This window comes from Acipenser ruthenus, chromosome 24, assembly GCF_902713425.1.
Source record: "Acipenser ruthenus chromosome 24, fAciRut3.2 maternal haplotype, whole genome shotgun sequence".
In the NCBI taxonomy this organism is placed as follows: domain Eukaryota; kingdom Metazoa; phylum Chordata; class Actinopteri; order Acipenseriformes; family Acipenseridae; genus Acipenser; species Acipenser ruthenus.
Window position 1 is genome coordinate 26,230,388 of NC_081212.1, and position 27,628 is coordinate 26,258,015.

The following is a 27,628-nucleotide window of genomic DNA, read 5'->3' on the forward strand; positions in this document are numbered from 1 at the left end:
GTTCCCTTTATGTTCATATTAAAATGTAAATAATCCACACTGGTATGAAAGGGGACTTTGAGTTATTTTTACAGAGACACAAAAACAAAATAATGGGACTCCATTAGAATTGCCTTGTAAAGAAGCGCGACTGGTACCAGACCCCTTTATCGGCGCCTACTCCTAGAATGACTACTTTTCTTTTGATGGTTGTTCGCCGATGGATGAATGACAATAGGTGTACAAGCTTGCTAATTGCTTTTGAGTTGCTTAAGCCGTTGCTTCGGGTTTTAGTAGACCAGCTCTAACAATACGATGACCCCGTCCTCCCTCCTCCGCCCCCGTCATTGCCAGGGCAATCTGTCGCACAGTGCTTCCACAACATGGCCACAATTTACCGGTCAAGCGCTCTATTGTGGTCAGCACAATGCGTACACTCTGCCTTGCCTCCTCTCCCATTGCAGGCGGGTCAGTCTGTGAATAGACCACCGTTTCTCTTCTGGAACTCTCCAATTAAGTGGACATTTTCTCTGATTCGGCCTGCTGCGGCGATGACAAACAGAAAAGTACATTCCGAGTTCGGAGAGGGGGGGGGGGGGGGGGGCTGTTAAGGGAGCGTGGGAAGTGAAGGGCCCAGGGTTAGGGTACGTGTTTTTGACACAGGCTTGCCTGACTCTACCAACAACACCAAGGGAAGGTCTGTGTTGTAGCGGTGCAGACACATCGAGACTCCACACTATGGTGTAAATACATGTTTGTATTATTCTGTTTTGAATGCATTTTTTTTCACCAACTCCATCACTTTATTCATCATGTATTTTATTCATTGCATACCCCGATCCTGCTGTTTTTAGTGCCCTGTAAAACTACTCTGAATGTAGTGTGTAATAAATGGAACACAGCATTCTTGTTTTCATACTGTATACTCGTCCTTTATCTATGGGAACACAGAGAACAGAATCGGTATTTTCTGATTGGTTTTACAGACAAATACATTTTGAGGTGGGAAAGGCATCATGTTGTGGCAGGTATGCCATGTTCATAATGTTCTAATCTATACTATATCCAAGACGCTGGGAGTACCATATAACACCATGTGGGTCCCTAGGAAACCTTATTTTGTGTAGGTTTTATAATGCACCATTCCTATACACTTGATAATGGAGGATTTTATGTAATGGCTTCAATATAATAATGCAATTCTGTTGAAGCTGACACCCTGGGATCCTTCAAGAAGCTGCTTGATGAGATTCTGGGATCAATAAGCTACTAACAACCAAACGAGCAAGATGGGCCGAATGGCCTCCTCTCGTTTGTAAACTTTCTTATGTTCTTATGTTCTAATATGAAATGCAGCCCTGGTAAATAGAACACTCTATAGAGCACTTTTCATTGCACATGATTCTCATGAACTATGAGGGGTTACGTAACTAACTTTGCTTTATGTTCATCTAGCAACCCCTGTGCCACCCTTCTGATCTTTTTGTTTAATCCCATTTAGCTACCCTTGGAAAGTACAGTTACAGAATGCTGAATGCAAGCTGGGCTTCTTTGCTAATGAATTTGTAACAGACGCTGCTACCTTCACCCCAAGCACAAGGGCTGATGATGTAACTACTATTGGTGGCAATGACTAAATTGGGGCTTGAGAGCTGGGCAGTCCATTCATCAGTGCAGATTTTTGTTTTACCCACAAGCACTAAGCATAGATTCATAGATGTGTCTGTGTGTGTACTTATATGTACATTCTGATGTATTATCTGAAGATCTCATGGCATCTGTAACGACAGACTGCAGGAAATTAATTGAGTTGTGGACCTGAGAAATAGAATTCCCTTTCCAAGCCACTACAGTGCAGCTTGTGGTGCTCCAATTAAACACACACACACGCACGCACGCACACACACACAAAACAATGCGCAGACAAACGAGACAAAAACTGATAAGCAAAACCCTAAAGTGCAATCAAATTGTGGAAGTGGAAGACAGAGCTTGGTTTGAGTCTGTTCTACTGGTGCACTTACCCCAGGTGCTGAGGGATAGTTACACTGTCACACCACCAACCCAAAGAGGAGCAGCCCTAGACCGCTCTCTGCCAGGGGCCAGCTCCTGCACACCCCGCTCTTCTGTAACAAGAACGGTACACAAGGGAGAGATCCACTTTTACTTTGAGGTATGGAACACTATGGGGGTCTTAAAAACAAGAGATTTAACCAACACCAATAGGGATAATGCATTGAAACTCTCTTTGCATTTTAGGCATAGTGCACTGATCACAATCGCCAAATAATACCAGGATTAAGAGACCTCCTTTGCTGCTTTTCTTCTCATTACAATACTGCACCCCAAATCGTCAGAGATCACCATTCCCAACAATGCAGTCCTTGTTATATGATGCAACAGTGATGGAAAAAATGTTTTGGTGGAATAAAATTGTCACACACATTTATCATCTCATTTCTTGTCCTTACTGGAGTATAATATAATTCCAGATAAATCCGTTTTTTCTTAAAATAAATATCATTGATCAATTAATTTATATTAAGCCAACATGGATCCTTTCATTCGTGCTTGACACCCCTCTAATTGTTGCCAAGGCGATGACCTCGGTAAAGCAGCCATGTTTAATTAGCATGGAGGAGTGTGTCACTATGACTGCACTGCAGTACATTAATACACAATGCTGTGTGTCACGAACGAGCATTCCTGCTTCCTACGCAATCGAATCTTCCTCAGCATTCTTTTTACATTTAAAGGTGCAGGGGAACAGTTATCATTCGGTGCTGTTTGCATGATTCATTAAAAAAAGGATCATCGCACAGAAACTGTTTATTTAACGAGCACGAGCAGCAGACTTTCCTCATGTCAGTGTTTCTCCCACTGCTCGATACAACCAGTTCGTAAACAATTCACAATTCCCTTTTTTTAGATAGTGCTTTATTATGGTTGTGGTTATTAATAGTATTATTTTAACGTGTAACATGCTTTACATATTATATTAGTCCTAGTATCTTATGGAAAGAATTAAAATAGGACAGTCCTATCTTTAAAAATGCACCGTTTTACAAATATTTAGAATTATTTGCATTTGGAAATCTAGTAATTAAACTCGGAAAAAAGACACAAGTGGGCTGCCCTTTGAAACATGTGCTATCTGAGAACCGCGGCTGCACTGCATTAACCCGTGATAAACACATGCGTGTGCAGAGAGGGCACATCCCGTTAATGTTCCGGGCTTCGCTGTACCTTTACCAGCGCCCCGCCCAGCAGCGATCCTGAGTGGAAGGTAAAGACCCGCCCATTGTAGAGAGGATGAGTTCTTCGTTGGCATGTTGTATGTAAGCACAGGTTTGATCTTACATGGCTTTCATTGCTGTAGTTTGAAAGTTTTATACGCCTGGTTGTTGTTTGCTTTTGTATCCCGATGTCCCTGTTTTCTTCCTTCATGGAACAACGATAGGAACTAGAGAGATATGACGCATTGCACAAGCTCCTGTGAGCGTCATCCAAAAACTCAAAGTGAAATACACTGGAAACAAAACAAGCATGATATAAAAAATACCCAAGGGAGGAGAAACATGATGAAAAGTACATGTTATTAACCTTTAACTAAAACACAGAGAAATCTAATCAAATACAGCACCCTTCGAGAGACGCGCTTTAATTATACTGGAATTGGAGGTGATTACTGATGCAAGTCAAAGAAGGTCATACACGATAGGTTTGAATGTATACCTTCATGCAATCAGGAGGGTACACATTGGTACTGTATAGTGTGCTGTTCAATGAGGTTCTATGACAAAATGTCATTTTAAAACGCTTCTCTGAAATGTACTTGATTTTAAAAACAATGCAAAGAAAATGAACCTACTATTACTACTACTACTACTACTACTACGACGACTACTACTACTACTAATAATAATAATAATATAATTACATTTTTCCTGTAATTTTTAAAATGTTTTTTCTTAAAAAAAAAAAAAAGTACATCATGATCTAAGAGTAAATTAAAAAAAAAAAAAAAATAATAATTCTAGCACGATTAATTTTCAGAGTAGGCGCAGTGAAATATTACATACTATTATATATCATTCACATAGTAAATAGTAAAGCTAATCCAATCTTTCTTTTTATTATTATTTAAATATACTATCTAAATATGGGCGTCTTTTTATAGTCTCTTCTCGGTGTATAGTTCCACACTCAGCTTTTCAACACATTCTTTCATGGTCATCAAGGTATAATGAGATCTACAACATTGCGTATTTATTTCATATATGGGCAGCAATGTGGAGTAGTGGTTAGGGCTCTGGGCTCTTGACCGGAGGGTTGTGGGTTCAATCCCAGGTGGGGGACACTGCTGCTGTACCCTTGAGCAAGGTACTTTACCTAGATTGCTCCAGTAAAAACCCAACTGTATAAATGGGCAATTGTATGTAAAAATAATGTGATATCTTGTACCAATTGTAAGTCACCCTGGATAAGGGCGTCTGCTAAGAAATAAATAATAATAATAATAATAATAATAATAATAATAATAATAATAATAATTACACACCCAAACCCTTATTAGCAGTGAAACATGAATCCAGGCTTCTGACTTAGAGCTGTCCCTGGTGCTGAAAATCTTCAGGTCCTGTAAAGTGTTGGTAGGGTACTGATATCGTAATATTATATTACAGGATTACACATTGTACTTCAAGAACTCTAAAAATCCCACAGTACAAGAAACATGTTTGTAAACTTGACCCACCTTCATATTAATGATATGTCTCAGACATGTGTATCGCTGCTCGACGCTCTTAATATGCATTTCTTGCTTTGCATTTCTCGTTAATGCTGCACATTATCACTGTTTTACAGCGTGTATTTCATGTCTTTAATAACAGTCTGCCAGCAGTAGTTGTGATGTTGTTTTATGATGCAATTTGGCAACATCTATTTCATTACATTTCGAAATGATAGCGTGGTTTGGTCCTTAGCTCCTTTGTTTTTGTTTTGTCACGGCGCTTCACTTTGACCTCTAGGTTTGAAAGGTGATTTGCATTTTTGAACCCGTAAACACACGTTTAGCTGATACGCCTAACGAAATTCTCACGAACTATTTATGTACAGCGGTCATCTTGAAGCACGTTTGGTAGTAGGGGAAAATAAACGTGGACTTTCTAATTGCCAATAAAAACCGGATGCTGGTGAAACTGATGTCCGTCATTGTTTCTTTGCTAGAATATTGAGTGGTTTGTTAGGATTTTACCTCTGAATAATTGACATTCTTTGAACTCAAAACACCCCCACAGCCCTGCCCTTGCTTTCTGTATACAGTCTAGAGCTCACTAAGAAAATGGGCACGCATAGGCAGTTTGTTTAGATGTATTTGACTTATACTGTTCATGTATTTATATACAATTACATTTTAATGAAATATTTGAAATGTTAAATACTATGATATATGATTCATATAGGAAATAGCTAAAATAATCTAATTTTAATATACTATATAAACATCCATACAACCAAGCTGTTTGTTAGTAAATGATCCAGATATATTCTTTTTAAACAGATCTTCAGAACTAGTAGTTACTAGATTTCTATCTGAAACTATATATATATATATATATATATATATATATATATATATATATATATATATATATATATATCACCAATAGATTTGTCGTGTAAAAAGAGGAACATAAACGTATACAAAAAAATTACAATATCGCACCAACTCTCCTTGCCTGTACCGTGACCTCGCAGCATTCAGCACTAGCGGCCGTGGACAGCGCCTCTGTATTCGCTTTCCCTATAATAAAACAGGCATTGCTCAGTTATAGTGATTTTCCAGCTTATCCTTGGTTCCAAATAGTTTGGATGGTATGATGGTATGCCCTGATATATTTAAGCCATGATGTTCTTCAGAACTCTTCTAACCTATCCGTTGCCGTGTGTGCATGACTCATACTCTATGGTAAATCGGGCGTCGTGTTTTCTTTATTTTGTGACTGTTATATTAAAACTGGATGATTTTAAACGTGCAGCGTCCTTTTTTGGGAGTAACACGTCTTAAATATGTATGCTTTGTACATCGTAGGATGTTGGATGTACCCGATTGTACAATTAAAACACCAACACAGCACAATACCCTACTCTAAAAAGAAAACGTCTACCATTATTAATTTGATCCGCGTTTAATTTCGTTAGTTTTTGTTTGCGTCACCTGAATGTTTGTGACTCCTGGACCAATCCTGTTAAGGTATTTCGTAACGCAATGCCTTTATTGGAATAGATATGATCGCCTCACAGGTGCTTCGGGAATGTATTAGACTGTAATTATAATTGCATTATTTGCTATAAAAAAAAAACTGAATCAAACGTTCTAAATTAATTTCATCAACCTATATATATATATATATATATATATATATATATATATATATATATATATATATATATATATATATATAATTTGCTGAATTTTTTTACCCAGTTTAAACGCGCTATATTAAACTTCTCTAATATATAACAGAATATTGTACAGTACAGCCACTGAACTTGTTTAGTCACAGTATATCAGCCACATTGCTAAAAAAAAAGATCATTTAGGTTAAATCATTTGAAAAACACAGTATATTATTACTCATGTTACAAGTCATGGAAACTAATCAAACTACGAGTACGAGTGCTGTTTTCTTGGCGTCGCAAAAGAAATGATCCATTTTCAAAATTTCGCTCTCGCTAAAGAGTTTATTGGTTCTACTGTAACTATGCAAAAGAGACGGAATTCTGTACGAAGACGAAATATTAAAACAGACAAATGGAGGATTCCTATTTTAAAACGCAGCAAGGAAGACAGTTCTACACTCTGTGGAACAGCTGGCTCTTAAAAGAATAGGGATATTTTTTTAGACTGTGGATTTGGATAAATCAAACTCCATCTCAGTGATTTATAAACATTATAGCCGAAGCAACATAACCTTTTAATAATCTGCTTCACCTGTAACCTGGTCGAGTGATGCACCGGTGTTATATATGCATCACACATATGTTTAAAACGATACATTGCAAATAGTGTAACCCTGTCCCACCGTCATGTTAAAGCCGGATTACACTCCTCAAACCAGAACAGCCTCACCCAAAATAAGACAAATGCGTTTTTGCCAGAAAGTCTTTGGGACTTTAACAGCTACAATAGTGTTTAATGGACTTAAACTCGTTGGTTTTATAAAATGTATTTCTTTTGAGAAAGTATTTATTTTTCCATTCAGAAAAACGAATTGTAAAGTAGATATACTGATGTATATTTGATCGGATGCCTCATGCCTCTATTATTTATGCATTAACTCTATTTAAAATACTGTAATATCAAAGGGTTTTTTTCCCCAATTTCCACGTGCTTTCCGTTAATAATTGGATCCATCGATATAATTGCAGATAAGACCTAGTTCACGGGTTTTTAAGGATTTTTCTTTATGAAATATATTGCAACAATATCTGTTCATACTAATAAGTTATTCGATATCACAAACGATTAGGTAAAGGTATTCATGGTAATATATACCATGGTAATATATACCAGGTGAGTATTATGGAATATCGCGGTGTTACTAATTTGCATGATCGAGTTTTTAATAGACACGTTTTAATTTATCTATGAACTATATTATTATTATTATTATTATTATTATTATTATTATTATTATTATTATTATTATTATTATTATTATTATTACCAAACAATACAAATGTAAAATATACTCTATTGATACAAATTCTTGATAAAGCATGCAATATTTCCTTTTACAAAAGTAGGCTAAAACTGTAAACGGCTCATAGATTTAAAAATCTACTAATGTTAACAAAACGTAATGTTTACAATTATATTTCAGTCTAGAGGTTCTCTTTTAATGTAAATAATCTAGCATTTTTTTCCCCTTTTTCCATTAAAATCTTTGTACTGTCTGGTCCTCTTAATTGTGTGACATTTGTATATAATCCAGGTTAATTAACTAAGGTTATTCAGAAATGGTGTAATTGTGTTTTCCAGAGGTGTACAGTTATAACAAACTCTTAAAATTCAAGAGTTAAGGGTCGTATTTAAATAAGATCCAAAAACAGACATTTTTAATCGTATTTTCTCAATAGGGCCTTGCGTTCGGATTGAGATAAACATTAAAAGATATCTAAAAAAAAAAAAAAGTTAAACATTTAATTTTGAATTGTTCATCTAACGTATAATTGCATCTAAATGATAGATTTGCTTATAGATTAACGTTGTTAATGTGTGACAAACCAGAAACACTGAACACAAAACAAGGTCTATACATTGTAAGGCGGCGGAGTTAAGTTCAATAAAATGACCCTCCTGACGTAACTCTGGCTGTCTTTGGGTATCTGAGTGAAACACTTGCAGTACTATATTGGGAGAATGCAGCACTGTCAAAATGATTGCAATGACAGATATTCCTGGCAGTTCTAAAGGTCGCACACACTGTATTAACGTCGACTTTACACCTTGCATGCACATTGCATGATGTCGTATGGTGTCTTTTTCTCTGGTGCACTGTAGAGCAGCCCACGCCGCTCATATTAACGTTAACTTGCAACTCCGTTTAAGTTTGCAGGGTCTCTTTCGAATAGAACACCATGCTATGAGTCTAATACGTGCAATTTCAGAAAGTCCTTTGACTGTTTTTTTAAAATGTAATGCTAGTGATTACTGCACCCATGTATTGTTAGATGATTCTACCGCCCCCCTTCTCACCCCACCAAAAAAAAACATTATTTATTTGGCTGAGTATAAATACTCGGTATAATATTAAAGATACACGATTTCAAATGGTTTGGTAGTTTCACAAGGACCAATTACTACTACAACAACTACAACTACTACAACAACTACAACTACTACTACTACTACTACTACTACTACTACTACTACTAATAATAATAATAATAATAATAATAATAATAATAATAATAATAATAATAATAATTATAATAATAATTATAATAGGTCCAATACGATTGCCACGTTGTTATTGGATAGTGCTGTTTTATACAGCTGGCTGGTTTCCTATATCGTCAAGAGCACTCATGAAACTCGATGTACTATACAGTAAATCAATGAATTCTGTATAATACAGTCTTACAGGGAACATGAAATCAGAGAAGTGTTAGCGCTATCGATTTTGTTACGCATAAAATGAAATGTGAAGCATTGCACCCCTCCTGTGGCTTGGTTTTTCTTGATAACATCCCATTCAATCGAGTGATTCTAGTCAGACCGGCGGAGCGCTGCATGTTCATCAGATCTAAACTTTACATTAGTTCTAGGATTAGTTCTTAGTTTTGTAGTTGTTAGTTGTTAATCGTGCCAGACTGAGGGTATATATCACTCATGGGCAACTGTAGTTAAAATCATACCCAGTGGGTATGATTGAATCAACCTCAAGGATGGCGGATCCAATTACCGTCACGGTTTTTATCAGTATCTTTAACAGTGCGTGTGAGTCTCTTTGGGGAAAGTTGAAATGCAAGGTCTGATCCAGTTGTAATGTTTAAACGGCGGTGTTATTTAAGTCAATTGAACGGACCCCAATATTATACACATCACACTAGAAAAACACCAAAACAGCACCTGCCATGTTATCGCTTAAAGCAAAACTGAAGGAGATTGCATGGCTTTTTTTAAAAGCAGGAACATTTGGCTGCAAACATCAAGTCAATTGCCTCCTTAAAGTACTACGAGCTGCTAAACTTTTGGGATTTGAATGGCAGAACATCTGCAGATATAGCAGCTATGCATAAGCCGTTTTCATAGGAGGAAATGGATGCTTTGCAAAGTTAAAAAGATCCCCGACACACATGTCTCTGCTGTTTGAACAGCAGCACGAAGTAGAGCCGGTAATTGAGATAAGTACGCTTACGTTAATAACGATGACGAGGGTAAGTGATTCGGGAGTGCCCGGATCACACGGCGCTGTCCCTTCAGTACCACGCGCTCGTCTTCAACAATAGGACAGGAGACTCGGCACGAGGGGCCTGGGAAGTGCCGTGAAGCACGAGGAGCATATTAAGTTGAGAACATGCTCGGCACATTATTTCAATTACTAAACAATCAATGAGCTTTAAAGCGTATACCAGTTTAATTGTAGATTATGGCTTTATATACACTCAAAGAATTAGCCAGAGCGCTTCCCTATAATGACATGAAATGGGTTGTGTGCATAGTTGGAAATCGAATAAGCCGGTTTCCCATTATGTAATACGTGCGATAATAATATATATATATATATATATATATATATATATATATATATATATATATATATATATATATATATATATATATATATATATATATATATATATATATATATATATATATATATAGTGCGTGAATATCTTTGCAGGATTTCTTTTTGCTTACTATAATTGATCGATATTTTCTGAAAGGAAATAGGACCCTCATTTTTTTTTACACTTGCAGCGGTGCTGCAATTCCTTATTCGGAATCGGATGGCGTGCAGGGGAGAGGCAGCGTGATGCATGTTACCGCTCACGAGAACATATAATATTCAGCACGAGCTACAGCAGCGCTCTGCTGTCTTCCGGCCTTGCAGCCCGCTGCTCAGCTATGTCTGACTTATAGACTCACACATTCAACCGTGATGACATAACCGACACGTCCAAGGAACTGGTCTTTTGAGCACAGGGAAGGGCCAGTGACTTTGCCCCTGTTTGTGAGAGCAGTTGGTTGGTGTTTCTGAAACTCGAAAGCACGGTATTTAGAAATCGTGTTTACTGTAACAGCTGTTGGTGTTTTGTATGGTCCTCTGGCCTGGGGCTTGTATAATTCCAGGTGCAGAAACAAGATGTTAAATACAGGGGACAGGCAATGCGTCTGTAGCTCTGGTTTGCAAGGAATAGGTGCAATATAACAACAACGAAAAACTGAAAATCAGTCTAGGTAGAGCATATGAAGTCACACATTATTATTATTATTATTATTATTATTATTATTATTATTATTATTATTATTATTATTATTATTATTATTATTATTATTGTGGTTGCAAAACGCTGAGAAGTGTGTCTTCTGTACCGTTACATAATCAATAATGACTAGAATGCTAAACTATATCTATGTAGTTTAGATCATTACAATAGACAGAATGTATAGAGTTTTCATTTAGAGAATACACCGTTTGCAAAATTGTGCAAAACAGATTCTGGGAAAGTGCTTGCCGGGGTCTTTGTGTTCAATTCAAATAGACGTGCAGCCGTGTCTCCTTCATTAGACATTGTAACACAGACAGTGTGCAATCCTTCATCGTAGTCTGTGCTCGTTTAACACACCTTGTTTACACTGTATGAGCAAAAGGATAGGATTCAAATCCAGTGTGCTAGTAAGACCCAATCAATAGATCCGTGCAACACTGTGATCGGCCTTTACCGACGCGCTTCTTCACATTATTTCTCCAGGCTGCACTTCGTGATCATGGCTGCCTCGGCTCCCCGCATGGTGAGGTATACGAGATATTCAACATGCCACGCACATTGCATGTGTTTATATTAATAACTCGGGACTGGAAGAGAAACACGATTTGTATTGATTTACCAGTCTGGGATGCACCCAGTTAAGCACATAAGCATATCAGTCAATACAACGTTCCCTTTGCAGTGCAAGAATGTTGCGCATAGGCTACGGGTATACCTCCACATTACACTGGGCAAGCTCGTGCCCCTTGCAACGCACCCATCCACCTTTGCGTCGCTAGGTCTGCGCTTCTGCGTCAAACAAATGCATTCTGTTATTGACAGGACGCGTTAGCGAATCACTACCGCCGTATCTCCTCCATTTTGCACACGCTGTTATTTAAAGGAAACACACACTCACACGCACGCACGCACGCACGCACGCACGCACACACACACACACACACACACACACACACACACACAAACATCTGAAAGACATTTGTTCCTCTCCTTGAAATGAAGAGTATTATACAGAAGGGATATAGCTTTAGTAGCAATGGTTTAAACGCCCATTTACAATTCATTTGACAGTAATTTGTGAATACATTTACTCTCACTTTTTCAACAACAAAAAAATCTATCTCCCTCTTTGGTTGCTGTCTGTCATCCCTCTCCGTCCATCCCTCTTCCTATCTCCGCTCTGTTTTCCCTTTCCCTCCCATCACTCCATCTCTCTCGCACACACATTCCCCGTTCTCTCTCTCTCTCTCTCTCTCTCTCTCTCTCTCTCTCTCTCTCTCTCTCTCTCTCTCTCTCATTGAAATCGTGTGCAGCTGCACTATAATACATGTTGCATCTCTACTAGCGAGACCTTTTCTCCTTTTAAAATTACATAGCCTGTCTAACGGGGGATGTAAAGTAATCCAAAGCCACAATTAACTCATTCTCGTCAGGTTCTCATTCCATCCGCTCCTAGGCTCACTGGGACAGCTGGCAACAAGTGACACATCTCTCTTAAGAAAGAGGGTTCTAGAGCCTTCTACTACACACATAACCCGTTTTACCTTTCTTTTACTGTAACCATGTGTGTGTGTGTGTGTGTGTGTGTGTGTGTGTGTGTGAGTGTGTGTGTGTGTTTAGAAACATGTCCTAGCTAGTACCTAAATACCCATCCTTGTGAAATAGCTTTTATATTGAAATACCTATCAATCTATTTTTAGGTCGTTCCCCAGTTAATGAATTCAGCATCCTTTTGCAAACCGACACATTGATGCATAAAAGCGCTCTCACGCAGTTCTCCTTGTTAACCCCGAGTCTGTGACGTTTCATGTGTAAAACAAGTGTCTTTTCCCCAATGAAAAGCTCATGACTGTTTGCTAATACGCTGCTCTGTTCTCATGATGCATTTCTTATAAGCATTACAGTAGGCCGTGTGTGTTGCAACATCGGCAGTGTTACGTAAGTCTAAAGTGCTTTGATGGTTTTTATACTATAAGTCTGCCAATTACAAAACAGACAGACAGTAATTACTATTAAAATAATACAAAAAATGCAGTTAATTATTCTGTATGCTCTCTCTCTCTCTCTCTCTCTCTCTCTCTCTCTCTCTCTCTCTCTCTGAATATTCATAATGCAAAGAGTTTTATTTTTAGACGTTACACAATGTATGGCGTAATTTTTTTAGGTAATATTTTTTGGTGCATCTAAAGTTTTTTTTAATTAAAATGGTGAGATGTTTTTTTTTTTTTAATTATTTTTAAATTTGTGTTTAATTATTTAACATTTGCTTTTACAGCTCAGTGTCAGTGTTACTGCTCATTAAGAACACAACTTTCTGTTTGTCCATTGTTCCTTCAATACATTGTCAATTTAACATATAGATTCTTATAAAAGAAATAACCAAACCGGTGTTTTACTGAAACTTGGAAACGATGCTGAAATAATGTAACAGAACAAAACACCTTTCACAGCAACCCTTCCGCGTCGTATTGAAATAGTTCTGTTCTGTGGAAGAGAAGGGCAGCTTGAGTTGACAACGCACCTGTTCCACAGAGAGGTCTGTTTCTACACATCCCCTAAGTAATAAGTAATAGTGAAAGTACATTCTTCGTCCCACGAGGCTGCAGTGAATGGAATCTATTTGCAGAGGCGCTTACCTGATCAATCTAATCCCAACTCTCTTTTGTGCTGCCTTTTGAACACAATAATCTATTTCGAGTGCACTTAATCACCGCTCTGGTGAGCATTGGTAATTTGTAAATTTCGCCTTTTCCCCCATTTTGGTAGCGTGTTTGTCAAATGGGTCATTGATAAGCCTACGAAAAGACGTGTTAGTGTGCGTGTATGGGATTAATTAATTCTTCTTATGTTACTATGTAACAGAAATACAATATGGGTCTGTGTTAGTTACAAACTTATTTTATGTACAGACCCTACATAATATTCAGTACTTATTTCCTACATTCTTTATTCTATCATTAAAACTATATTTTAAGGGATAACACTCATTGATATTTGGAAACAATTAGAATATCAAGCATCTAATTATCGAGTCCTAAAAGTTCTATAGAAACAAAGAGTTGATATTGCTGTGCACAGTTACAGTTACTATCGCAACAGAATACTGGATGCATATGAGATAGGTGATTTATTATGTAGGTGATTTGTATGTATTGATTTCTTCTTCTTCTTCTTCTTCTTCTTCTTCTTCTTCTTCTTCTTCTTCTTCTTCTTCTTCTTCTTCTTCTTCTTCTCAGTAACTGTCATGTAACATCCAGAACCGTCTTTCCCATGTTCTTTTATTTTATACACAGTTCATAAGGAGATGGTATTTGTCTACTACTCGTCTATTCAGACAGTTTTGCAAATTGTAAAATTTTAATAAATTTTGATCTCGTTTTCTCTCCCATTTCCTTCCATTTTGATTATTCGCGCTCTGTGTTCCTTTCTTAACTTCAGTCCCTTTTGATAAGTTCAAAGCGGCGCTCCTAAATGAAGGGCTGCAACGTTAATGAAGCCCGTTGAAGAGCGACAATTAGAAAGGATGCATTATGGAGGCCAGCTGAAAACCTGGGCTAATTCGGGTGGGGTATTTAAGGAATCACTGACATAATGTATTTTTTTAAATGTAGAATGGTGGTACCTTTGCCTTACCTTTTATATTACTCAAAGGGAGCGTTAACAGTGGGATAGTACAATCATGTACCCGAAATGGAAGTTAAAATTGCCTTGATTTCTTAAATGTTATGGGGTTGTAACGATGCAATCTGCAATCTATTTCATAACAGCCCATACAGACTGATGCTGATATCTCACCTGAGATCTTCCTGCTATAAGCAAACCTGTATGATGTCCACTTCTGTAACAGAAGCCGCTTTATAAATCTCGCTCTGCTCTTTTCACTTATATATACACAGCTGATTTACAAAACAGCGATATGTGCCAAAAATACAGCAGGCCCTACACAGCTTAAACACCGTACTGAGCTATTTTGCTTTGCTATGGTTAAAATTTAAGGTAATTTTTTTTTTACATTTATTTTAATATACCTCATGTTCCAAAAACAATATTTTTATTTTCACTTTCCTTTAACCATTTTAGCATAGCCGCATCTCAAATAAACTACGATAACAAGCACCTCAGGCTACACGCGGGTTTGTTGTAAACCTCCCTAAGTTCTTATCGTATTACAAAGGTACCCCAACAGAGCACAGGTCCTTTTTCCCGTAGCCAACACTGGGCACGGAAGTTACTGCAGTGCCCCCTAAAAAACAAAGAAACAAACAAACTCCTTTTAAAAATCATGTCGCTGTTGACTAAAAGGATGGCTTTCTAAACAAACCCGCGATAACGTTTTATTTGCCAGTTTAAGATGTTCATGTAATATTTGTTGTCAATACAGTTTCTATCTGACTGTAAGTGCTTTTTAACGGTGGCCCAGGTTTGTAACAGTTAATCAAGGCGCACAGACTCAAAGTTTATACTTAAACGTGCAGATCTGCCCTCGTTTAAAGAAACAGTGTCCCGTTTCTGCTGGATGGCAAAGGTTTTCTGTGTCGCTTTATTGTATTTATGAACTCGGATTCACAGCAGCAAACACACCTAAATTGGAACTTCATTTAGAACTCGAAAAACGATATAGTTTCTCAACGACACTTACTACTGCTAATAATAAACATGCATACATACACACCTCTCACAACACACACATTGAAGAAAAGGATACGTTCATCACATATATCATAGCATATGTCATTTTAATTCCATAATTTTAATATCGATAATAAACGCCATGATTTAAATTGCTAAAAGTTTCAGTAAAAAAGTGGTATGTATGCATGCATGCATGCATGCATGCAAGACAGGTATTCAATGCATGTTTGGTATGGTGCATAACAAGCCGATGAATAGTCTTCCTTTTTGTTTTGTTTCGCCCAACTGAAAAGACTCAGTAGTTGGGAAAAGCGTTCTAATTATATAGAGGCACAGCTTATTTAAGTGATGAAAAGGGACTTGTCGTCTCATAGCAGCCCCTTAAATTCACCAAATAAGGAGCTCTAATGATGGGGTGAGAAGTAGTGAATGCCTAAAACAAACTATAGAGGAGCTAAACTAAAGCAGCCAGGGGCTTCAGATATATTAAATTACCGTGATTAGGAATGGATGCATGGCTCAAGCCTGCAGGAAGGCTGGGGAGCCTGAAAGTGGTGCTATTCATTTCTGGGGAGAAGGGTCAATAGGTCGGAGAAGTTCACAGGGCCTGTTTCTATTCTTATGCTAACATATAATACAGGCTCCAATGCTTACTGGCCTGGAAGATATAAATGATTCTGCAATAATCCTGGCCCCTCTGTTTGCCAGGAGAGTCGCTCTGTAGCTAATTGCAGCTGGCTGCTTTTCATTCACGGGATCTACCATAATGATGGCTGTGAATTTCGGGTTCAGATTTTTCGTCTCTCTGCTTTCCCCCAGTACACTGTGAGATACACGGTTGTGTTTTGATATCAGGGGTCGCTTTCAATGGTGTTCAATGGTGCTCGTTTCCCTCTGCAAACCCTTGCTTTCATTGCAATAGGGTTATATACAGTCGGCTGTATAGATTTCTAAGCACACACACACACACACACACACACACACACACACACACACACACACACACACACACACACACACACATCAATGTTCTGTTTTGTTAGGCTTTGCTTGTTCGACTGCAATCCACAATAAGATTTTCACTGTTTTTAGTTTAATGTTTTAATTTCTAGTTGAATGTTGACTAGCATATCTTCAGATCTCTCTCTCTCTCTCTCTCTCTCTCTCTCTCTCTCTCTCTCTCTCTCTCTCTATCTCTCTCTCTCTCTCTCTCTCTCTCGCTTGTAGTTCCAAAAATCCTACATTCTGTAAATAGATGAAGTTGTAATTGCTAACTGCTATTAGAGGGGTCGTTTTATTATTCAGCCTTGCAGAGTCATTTCTGGGTGTTTGCGAGTATGTGGACCCTGTCTGGTGCTCTCCACAATAGACCCTATTCATTTCGGTATGACAAGCAGAAAATCGGTCAGAATAAATTCATTAAAATAAATGATCGTCCGACTCCACGTGACCGCACACCTGCAATCCGAAGCGAGTAAAGACGCATGCCGCTGCTTTCGACGCTGGCACCAATGGCGATTTATTACAAACATTTTGGCAGCGGTTTAGATTTTTGCTATTAATCGCTGCAATTGCCATATCTGATTTTGATTTTGAACACGGCTATGACGTTGCATAAATTTTAGACATCAATTGTATTATTATTTTTAACGGAAGTAGTTTATCAGCAACTACATTTCAGCTGATTTTCCTATTTACTTGGGGTAAGGAGTATTAACCAGCACAGTGATAAGTAACGGTATCTGGAGTAATAATATGCAGACCCTAGATAGATAGATAGATAGATAGATAGATAGATAGATAGATAGATAGATAGATAGATAGATAGATAGACAGACAGACAGACACACGGTATATACATGTATCATTTCGAGGTCCAGTCTGGCCTGTGGTCTTTCAGTGGGATCCGATGGGTGATCATGAAACTCATTAAACGTGTATTGAAATCATTCAGATGGCAAGCGTGCTGGTGTCGCCCTCTTTCAAAGCACTTTGCTTCTGGTCTGGCTTTAGACCCTTTGGCCTCTGGTGTGATCAGGGTTGTTGCAGTGTGACCTTGTCCATGCCCTTTGATCTCCAAATCCAGACACGTTCTTCTAGATACGGTCTTCAGCATTCCACCACCAGGAGCTGGAGAGCTATACTAGCTTAGAAACTCATGCTCAAGTCAGCTACTTCCACGTACACCGATTAATTTTGAAAAGTCTCTAGGCTATGCTTTCACAATCCCTAGACTATATATACATACACATACATCACAAACTACAATGCTTTCCTTTACAACAGACCTTTAAACAAATAAGCAATCGCCCTGTAACACCGGTAAGTCGCCTTGGAGAAAGGCATCTGTCAAATAAATAAAATAAATATGAGTCTTTTGTAGGTGGGTGTAAATTGGCGCCATAACATTTTGTAGCTGTATACAGTGTGATAAGAACATAAGAACATAAGATAAAATACTACAGACTGCCTCAGCTCCTTTCGCCTTGTTTATTCCGTCCAGCCATAACACGATCTGGACAGTTTCCCCCTGTATCAATCAGGGTGGTCGGTCATTTAAACCAACGCGTGTCTGCTCCCATCCCACCACTGTCGGTGCATGAGGTCATGACCTTCTCAGTCCGTCTGCCTGATCTTCCACTTTTGATATCGGGGGTCGCTTTCAATGGTGTTCAATGGTTCAATGGTGACTCGCGGGGCGTTTCCTCCGCTCTTAAATTTCTGGACAGAAGGACGCGCGCGACACTGATCAGTTCCATACTGTGTGCAGCCGGCGTTTGCCGAACGCATGCATGAACAGCGATGACCAACCCTGAAACCTCGATGACAGGAAGCTTAGAAATACTTGCTCTGAAATAAAGTAATGCTCTTAATTTTATTATATAAAAAAGGTTGTGGAGGATCACCACTTTTTACGATTTTCTAGTTCAATTTCTCTAGCTTATTGAATAAAGCGTAGATCGTACACTCCTGCTTTACCAGGAACATTGTATTGCTCTGTAGGGTTATTATTTACTTGATCTCCAAAATCTACTTCCTCTGCACTTTACCTTGTAACCTGATCATTATACTTATTGCGTAAGAGCATTTGAAAATAATGTTCAGCACACAGCTGACCTTAATGGTTTTGTTCGTTTGTTTGTTTTTCAAACCATGGCTTAATAACTTAGAAACGAGTCCCTACCTGTTCTTAATGGTTATATTAAGGACTGTTTGTGCGGGAATTAAAAACTGACGGTCATTACCGAGCGGTTTCATTCGCTGCTGTGTAACCACAAATAAAAGCCCTATATAGCACGCATTGCTTGATAACCCAGCTGTTGTATTCAATAATAATGTTAGTGTTTACAACTTCCCCTATACTACTACTACTAACGACCACTATTTATATGAATAGTACATCAGCAAAGGGCTGATTAGGGCCTATTACTTCAAAGTGCGCGGTGTCCGCGAAAGAACAACATTAAAACATTTGGTTTTCAGGCCCACACGCGGGCAAGGTAAATGTATACATGTTAGCTTCTCCTTCACATCGCCGTCCCATCGGCTACATAGCAGGCATGACATTGTAATACAACACTTATACAACAGAACAAACAACAGACAGCCACGTAACTTCAAAGTACAGATCTGGCGTATAAAAACAAATGCAACCCCGTTTTAAATCAGGAATTGCCAGGTAAAGACAGAAGAAAGCGAATATTAAATACAGTCACACTGACTTAGTGGCAAATACATTTTTTCTGTATGGTTATTTTCTATGCGTGCAGATCCAGTTATTGTAATGAGCACACCCCTTTTAATGTACATTTGAGTGGAAACACAATTGACAATTGTTTACTCATTGTATTATTAATAAAATGATTTATTATTGTACTTATTGTTATTATGCAGATTTTGTTTTCTGGTGGTATGTATTTTATTAGGATTAGGGATAATAATGCTTCTGAAGACACAATGGCATGTTATTCTGCTGATGCACATTAAATAATAATTTCTAGCGTTTACGCAAACGACCCGGAACTGTAGTAACTGCCTCCCTCGTTTCACATGTAGCGCGGTGCAGACCACTAGAAACCCACGCACATACTGTAGGCAGTCTTTATTTGTCATGACAGTATTTCCTGAAATCGTACATTACAAATGCATGAAAACAAACGCGTCCTTTTAACGTCTGTCTGTATCGGATCATTGTGTTGTAGGTTCCCACTTCTCCATTTTTCAAAAATGGGCAAATATTCTGCCAATCAAATTGGCATTGCAGAAAAACAATAACACTACCCGCTGAGTCCTGTGGATGGCGCTGATCTGGAGTGAATGATTTTGTCATTGAGATTTGCAGCGCTGGGTACTGTGCACAGTGAGGATTCACCTGGTCGCGTTGGCAGATCTGAGCGCACTATATCACCGTGCATCTGATTGCGCCTGTATCTGCCTATACAATTATATCCAACATGTACTTAATGACATTTCAATTTAGCAGGCTATGCATCGGGGATATCATCCTGGGTTTTTTTTGGTGTACAATTTAAACCATCTTTGTTTCATACGGGATTGAACATAATGCTGTTTAATGATGTGCAATTATAGACCCGTAATAAAATGCCTTCATATACTCAAAGATCTGCACTGACTGTCTCCGAGTGCGTCTATGTACGTGACAGCGTATTTATGTATGTGGAAATCTGTTACTCTTTTTAGAAGTCACTCTTTTTAATAAATAGTATCCAATACTGGGAAACGGTGGATTTTTTCTGTAGCCTAAACGAGATGTGTTTTTATTAGAAGGACGAGGGACTCTTAACCAGCCCGGAGGAGTACTGTATACAGTGACTGTGATTGTGGGGCCTCGGGCTGCAACAAGCACATTCAGATCGCATTGCAATATGGCAGGACAGCTCTATTAGTTTCACCTGACTCGAATTTGCATAATAAGAAAAGCCAATTATTGTTGTTTAGAATGCCTCACAGCTGCATGACGGGAACAACACAAGCAACTTTATTTGTCAACCTTCCGTAGTCAAAAAGTTACATTACAGCATCGTGATAAAAAAAAAATGTATTCAAGGCTGGCGTGGTGAAGAGCGGCGGTGACGTGGCACTGCTTTTCTCTTGCGTATATTCAATATTGGGTGCTGTTTTTTGTAGTAAGACACCCTTTGGTTTTGGCTAAACTCTTCTTTATTGACTTGTTACAGCATCTCATATTAGCAAGGCTAAATAAGCGGGACGCCCTCACCCTTCGCATCTTGCTGGCTGTTATTTTAAGGAATATCTGCAAACGGGATTGGCTGGAAGGAAAAGTATTTCATTTTATCCGGGAAATAATAGTAATCACATTAAAAACACCAAACAGGACATAGGCAACACGTCATCTGCTTCTAATGCTATTTCACTAATGGGGTATTTTTGCGGCTAAGTCAAAAATAACTTAATAAAATGCTGTTAAATATTTAGCACGGATAAACTTGCGTGATAATAAGGGATTGGATTGTGTAGAATGGGTGAAAGGAGTGGGGGATGGTGCCCTGTTTGGTGAGCATTATGGTTTGGATTTAAAATCTGCAGCAGCATAAACTAGGTCAAATACGGAGCTTCCAGGAATTTCGTCTAATGAGAGCTTGTGAACATCGAGATTATCATTAGATAATAGATGCAGCGAATCGACACATTTTGCAACATCGGAATTCCATTCGACATTGTGGGACTTGGCTATGGCATCGGTTATTCCTAGTGCCAAGGCTTTATAGGAGAATGTACCAGGACTACCCTAGGACTGCATTCGACTCCTATGGCTGTGTAATCATTTAACGATAACACTGAGTGAAATGCGAACACATCACTGCTGTTTGGTTTGTTAAACTAAATCAAAATGGAAATGTAGGACAAGGCTTGATATAGTGAGACTATTACACACACACACACACACACACACACACACACACACACACACACACACACACACACACACTGAGATACACACACACTATTTTGTATTGACCAGAACTTGTACTAGAAACCGAGTAAATTGTAGTTTACTTTCAAACCAATGGCTAACGACTGGTAAGGAAAATCTACCAATATTGAACGTAGAAAGTTACTTCATGTAAATACATTATTTAAGAGAAAGGGGTCAAATATCTTGTTGTAAACACGTGGTTTTAACCTGAAAGCTAGGGGGAGGGTTTGTGTGTTTTTTATCACTGAAATTCCCTGTGCTAACAGGTGCGTTGTGCAGTTCATATTTATTATTAAACAAATACATTCATTGACTGCATTTCTGTGTCTCTGTGTCCCTCTGTTTCTCCCTCCATCCACCCCAGGGCCACAAACTTTAAACAAGCATCATGCTGAGGATATTTCTGGTTTAAAGTCAGAGTGCTAATGTCTGGTGAGTTACGTTTTTAACACAGGCGACCAGGTACCCCCCTGTCTGTCAGCCTGTATCTACAGCTTGTTTCCACACCCAGAATTTATAAAGGTGTTTACACCAAAATGCAATAATACGCACGTTTTTGGGGAAAGTAAAATCAGAATGTTTAACTTCTAATTACTTATAGCGTCTGAGTTGCTTGTTACTTGTTTTAGTAATAGTTTGATTCCACCAACATGCAATTATAGATTAAAAGATACAATAATGTAGCCTACTAACTCAATGTAATGCTTATAACTGTTAGAATTTCGAAAAGGAAATATAACATTCATGAGTTTTATTTGTTTTAATTTCAATGTAGCGTTGTCCTCAGTTTTGGGTTTGTAAATTATCAAATTGTATTTTAGAATCACAACACTGTAAATTACCCTTTACAAGCCACAAACACAGATTACATCAAATGTTTTTTTTTTTTTTATTTGCTTGAATTTTTACATTCAGGACTAGCATGACACAGAGACAGACACATGGACGAGTAGAACTGAGTAATCCATAAAATCCATGTGTTTGAATAAAAAATGAAAACGTGTATAATCTGTAAACCAAAATAAAATCACTGACGCTGTAAATGTTTCATTATTAGTAACGGAATTGTTAAGAACCGATTGTTAATGAAAAACCGAGAATCCTAAATCATGTGTACCGTATAAACCCAAGGAGCTCCAAATGAAATCATTTGACACAACAGAACCACGATAAGGAGTTCCAAATTCAGATCGAGCCTTATATTATATAGCAAAGAGTGGGTTACGCAACACAATACAATGCCCGTGTCATTACTTTCTAAACAAAATAGAAACCACGCGAAACTAACAATAGACACTGAAGAAACCATGCATTAATTTCTTACATGTACAGCTGTGCAAACATGGATTTAATTCCCAAAGATGAAATGTGTTTTAATAAAGCAATACAACAACGCATGCACATGGGGGCAAAAGCTCGGCACACAACTATGGCCTGTACAAAATATTGTGAATATATCTTTTTGGGAAGGGTCGTTCCTAAAATAAGACATAATTAAACAAAGCAAACGGTTTCAAATAATTATGGATTTAGTTCCTTGATTTGAAGTGGTGCTTCACAGACTGTATTTTTTTTTTTTTTAGATAGAAGGAATGAGCGGTGCCTCTCTCGCTCTTCTGAATGTTGTAAACTTGGCACATTGTTTAGGTAGTTTTTGGTCCCTAAAATGACAAAAAAAGAAACTTTAGCCAACAGCGAAAAAACATCACTTCTGATCATTCAATTGGTAAAGGGGTAAAAAAACAAACAGTACCGTGTGCTGTTAAGACACTGGGCGCGGTGTTAACGGCAGACTCGAACCTCTTTGAAAACAAAGGGTCAATGTTTGATTTAAGTGTAAACGCCTGCGCTTTCGCTGCGCAGCACGTCACAGAGCTAGGCGACAGGTATACCCCCCCCCCCCCCCCCCCCCCCCCAGTGCAAACAGGTGCGGCAATGAGCGGGTTAATGAGGGGCAGCTACTCGCTGTAAACGCATATGATACTCGCCTTGCCTCGTTAACATTACAAGCCATTCATCCTTAATGAATCTGAGCTGATTACAGGAAGGCGGGGTATATATATATATATATCCATGCATTGTGCGTGTTGGATTTTGCGAGCTACCTATAGTTTACCATCCCTTCTAATTCTTACATGCTTGCAACATATCATAGAAATAATGGCATCTAAATCCGTCATGACCCATCGATATAGATTGATTTTATTTTTATTTTTCTTACTCGATGTAAAGCAGATAATGATACGGCTATTATTTAAAGGACTCTGAGACCCCCTTTGTGTTTGCTAACCGGCTTATACAGAACAGCGGCTTAACAGCCCGACTAATTGAGTTCTTGAAGGAGTGCGTGTTTGATCTATATTAGGATCCACAGAATTCCACTGCATAGGAAACTTCTATACCGTACTTTTAATTATTAATACTACTACGACTACTACTGCTACTACTACTACTACTACTAATAATAATAATAATATGAAGTTTGAAGACTGCACAGATATAGAAACGGAGAGGGAGAGAAGGAGGCCTCTAAACCAGCCTATTTCATTTGGGAAGAGTAAATGTAAACATTCATGAACGGATTAGAAAATAGCTCTCATAACCAAATTATTAGCGTTTTGTTAAGCAAATGTATTATTATTATTATTATTATTATTATTATTATTATTATTATTATTATTATTATTATTATTATTATCCATAATGGAAATGTAATGATGGAAGCTACTTTATTTATGTAACTATATTCTATATTTCTTGCACAGAACACTTTTTTGTTTCTTGTCCTGTCACACACAATGTACTGCTTATAAAAAACTTTGAATTGAGAGGCTGCTTTTAAAAAATAACACAGCCCAGACTGTTGGCTAAACATCTGGAGCATATTTACTACAGACATTCTCCTCCTCCTTCTTGATCTTCTTCTTCTTCTTCTTCTTCTTCTTCTTCTTCTTCTTCTTCTTCTTCTTCTTCTTCTCTTCCTCCTCCTCCTTCTTCTTCCTCTTCTTATATTGTTGTTGTTCTGCAAGATGATTTTGCAATTAGACTGGATATGACTTATTATTTCCATTAAAGGTTTTTGGTACGCATTGGGGGCTCGTATATTATCCCTCTTTGAAAACATATTTTGTCGCTGTGATTGGGCTGGAATTCGTAAGGGGAAGGTGTCAAACACAAACTTATAGTTCAGTTTATCATGAGTTGGAATTGTGGATTGTGTAAGAGCGTTGTTTATGAAAAGGCCGGTATTAATGAATCTGAAAGGATCGGATTTATAATGTTAACTGTAAGGATAACTAGGTTACCAACATGTATTATTATTATTATTATTATTATTATTATTATTATTATTATTATTATTATTATTATTATTATTGTAGTAGTAGTAGTATCACCCTCATCGTCATCTATTATTATTATTAATAATAATAATAATAATAATAATAATAATAATAATAATAATAATAATAATAATAATAATAATAATACGTTTTATAAGCATTTTCTCTGTACAATTGCAATTAACACGCACACACGCGCACACACACACACACACACACACACACACTATATATCGAGGATTTGGCTTGTTTCTCTGCTCAGCAGTCTCCTAATTGCAGTTTTTGACTTGCTATGTTTAAATGCACAGCCTCCACCGTGCACCTGCTTCTCCATATGAAGGTATTTCCCTCACGTTGCAGCCAGCAACCGCTTCTGCTGCTCTGCGGAGGAGTCGGGGGCAGACACTATGGCAGGGCTTCCCAACCCCGGTCCTGGGGACCCCTGCGCCTTCTGCATTGCAACTGAAATCTCAATTACTTTACTAAACCCTTCATTGAACTATTTTGCTTAATTGTTCTCATATAGGTTGGAGAGTTCAAGTTACTTATAAAATAGTATAGCTAACTTGAAATCTGCAATTGCAAAAAAAAAAAAAAAAAAAAAAATGTTTACACGTCGCCAATGAAAATTCACTGATGGCACATAGAGTGAGTGCTATGTTTAGTGTAATAGGCTACAAAATGGCTTCCGAAAAAAAATAATACAGCGACAGCACAGCTGCGGCAGCAGAGCGAGAGAGAGAGAGAGAGAGAGAGAGAGAGAGAGAGAGAGAGAGAGAGAGAGAGAGAGAGAGAGAGAGAGAGAGAGAGAGAGAGAGAGAGAGAGAGAGAGAGAGAGATTTCTAATAAAATCATTAATCTATAATTTAAAAATGTACATCTCTCTTTAGCGAAACAATTACCAAAAAGGAAACACGTTTCAGTAGCAATTAAAAACAAAACCGGAAGGTTGGAAGACCGAGGCATGAGTGTTGTGTGTCCTTGTGAGGGTGTATTTATAATATCCCTCATTTGTCTTGCATATCACAATCACCACCCTGCAGACGCGCCGCTCTATATTTTCTCTCTCTCCCCTTGCTTCGGGAGTAGGCTGATGATCACAGTTAAACTTCCCTGTTATTTCTTTCGCCTCTAACACCAAGGTGAATGCACTGATGACCCGTGCAAGAACGTGGACTAGGCTATACTGTTATTATAATGTAATGTAATATTCTGTGTCAGTTAAATAAGTACAATTAAGAGACTTTGGCCATGGTGATTTAAAGCATATATGAAATACAATTAAAAGGTGTGTGTGTCTATATATATATATATATATATATATATATATATATATATATATATATATATATATATATATATATATATATATATATATATATATATATATATATATATATATATATATATATATATATATATATATATATATTCTCGGTATAGCCAGATTAGTGGCAGTGTACAAACGCAGGCAATGAACATGGGCAACTTATAAAGAAACCAGTAAATATGTAATAAGACGCAATAAATGTATACAATAAAACTGTCCGATGTTCTGCACAGTTTGACTATAACTACAGTCCGATCACCATGACATCCCAATAAGTGATATGGCATTATACTTACATTAAGCAAAAAAAAGCGAATGTATTCGTTACAAATCAGACTAACCAAAAAAAAAAAAAAAAAAAAACCCAAAGTAACACAGCAGAACGAAGAATGGATGCGCGTAAAAGAGATTCCCAGTAGATTAGTTCATGAAAATACAAGCCCGGTCACATTGAGCGACCTTTGTTTAATTACGGTGCTTTTGTTTTCAGCACTTACAACACTTGCACGCCATTCCACTGAACTTTGCCCTGGCGTCATTGTCCCCAGAATGAGACCCGATGGTAATAATGATCGATTAACCGGATTACCAATTGATTGAACAATGTCAACCCCTTTGCTTTTAAAGAAAATGGGACGAATCGGAATGGGTTCGGTGACACAAGAGGTCTTGTGGGGTTACTGATCGAGTTGAAGCTGCGAGGTGCTGTGTGGGATAGCCATTGTCTCCTGAAGACGCGGCATTGTACAACCAGCTAATACACTGGGCTCCGGAGATTTGTGTCACAGGTCAAAGTGTCACACTAACCAAACAGCAACTGCCAATGACCTATGGTTTATGCAAAAATCGGACCAGCCAGCATTTGGGAAGAAAATAAAGAAGCAACGACCCCCCCGACAGTCGCATGTCACACTGGTCACGCCACACTTCTGCAGGGCGCTTCACTTTCTGAAGCACGTTTTTACTCCGTAACAGATGAAATAGTTTCCTACCTTTCTGCTGTCCGTGGTCTTTGTGTTGCAATTCAGATCGAGTGCATGTCGTTTTAAAACAGACGAACGAATTCTGTAAAGCAGGTAAAGTGCAGCTAGACACGCCTCCTCTCAGTCCTGAGAACACCGCTTTACAAAATTTGAAAACCCCAACTTTTTTAAACTTCCCTCTTTGTTTTTTTCACTCTCCTTCTCTGAATAAGGCAGTCTCTCTGTTCTTTGGTCGTGTGGTCGTGTATAATAATAATATATGTAGTAGATTATAGAATTATACTCCACACCACTGATGTTTCAGACTGTGGAGAGGCCCACCACGTTTACCATATATATTTGCAGAAGAGGGCAACTTGAATGCTTTAAGCAGAAGAGGCAGGGTGGTTAAGCTTGGAGT

General features: G+C 38.0%; 1 long non-coding RNA gene across 3 annotated transcripts in view; it reads right to left on the minus strand.

The window, feature by feature from the left end:
• LOC117429261 (uncharacterized) overlaps positions 1-27,628 on the minus strand; it is a 48,885-nt gene that overhangs the window by 21,191 nt on the left and 66 nt on the right. For all 3 annotated transcript variants that reach the window (XR_009308441.1, XR_009308440.1, XR_004548399.3), the window contains exon 1: positions 27,238-27,628. This exon is cut by the window's right edge. This is a non-coding gene — a long non-coding RNA (uncharacterized LOC117429261). The remainder of the gene's footprint in view (positions 1-27,237) is intronic.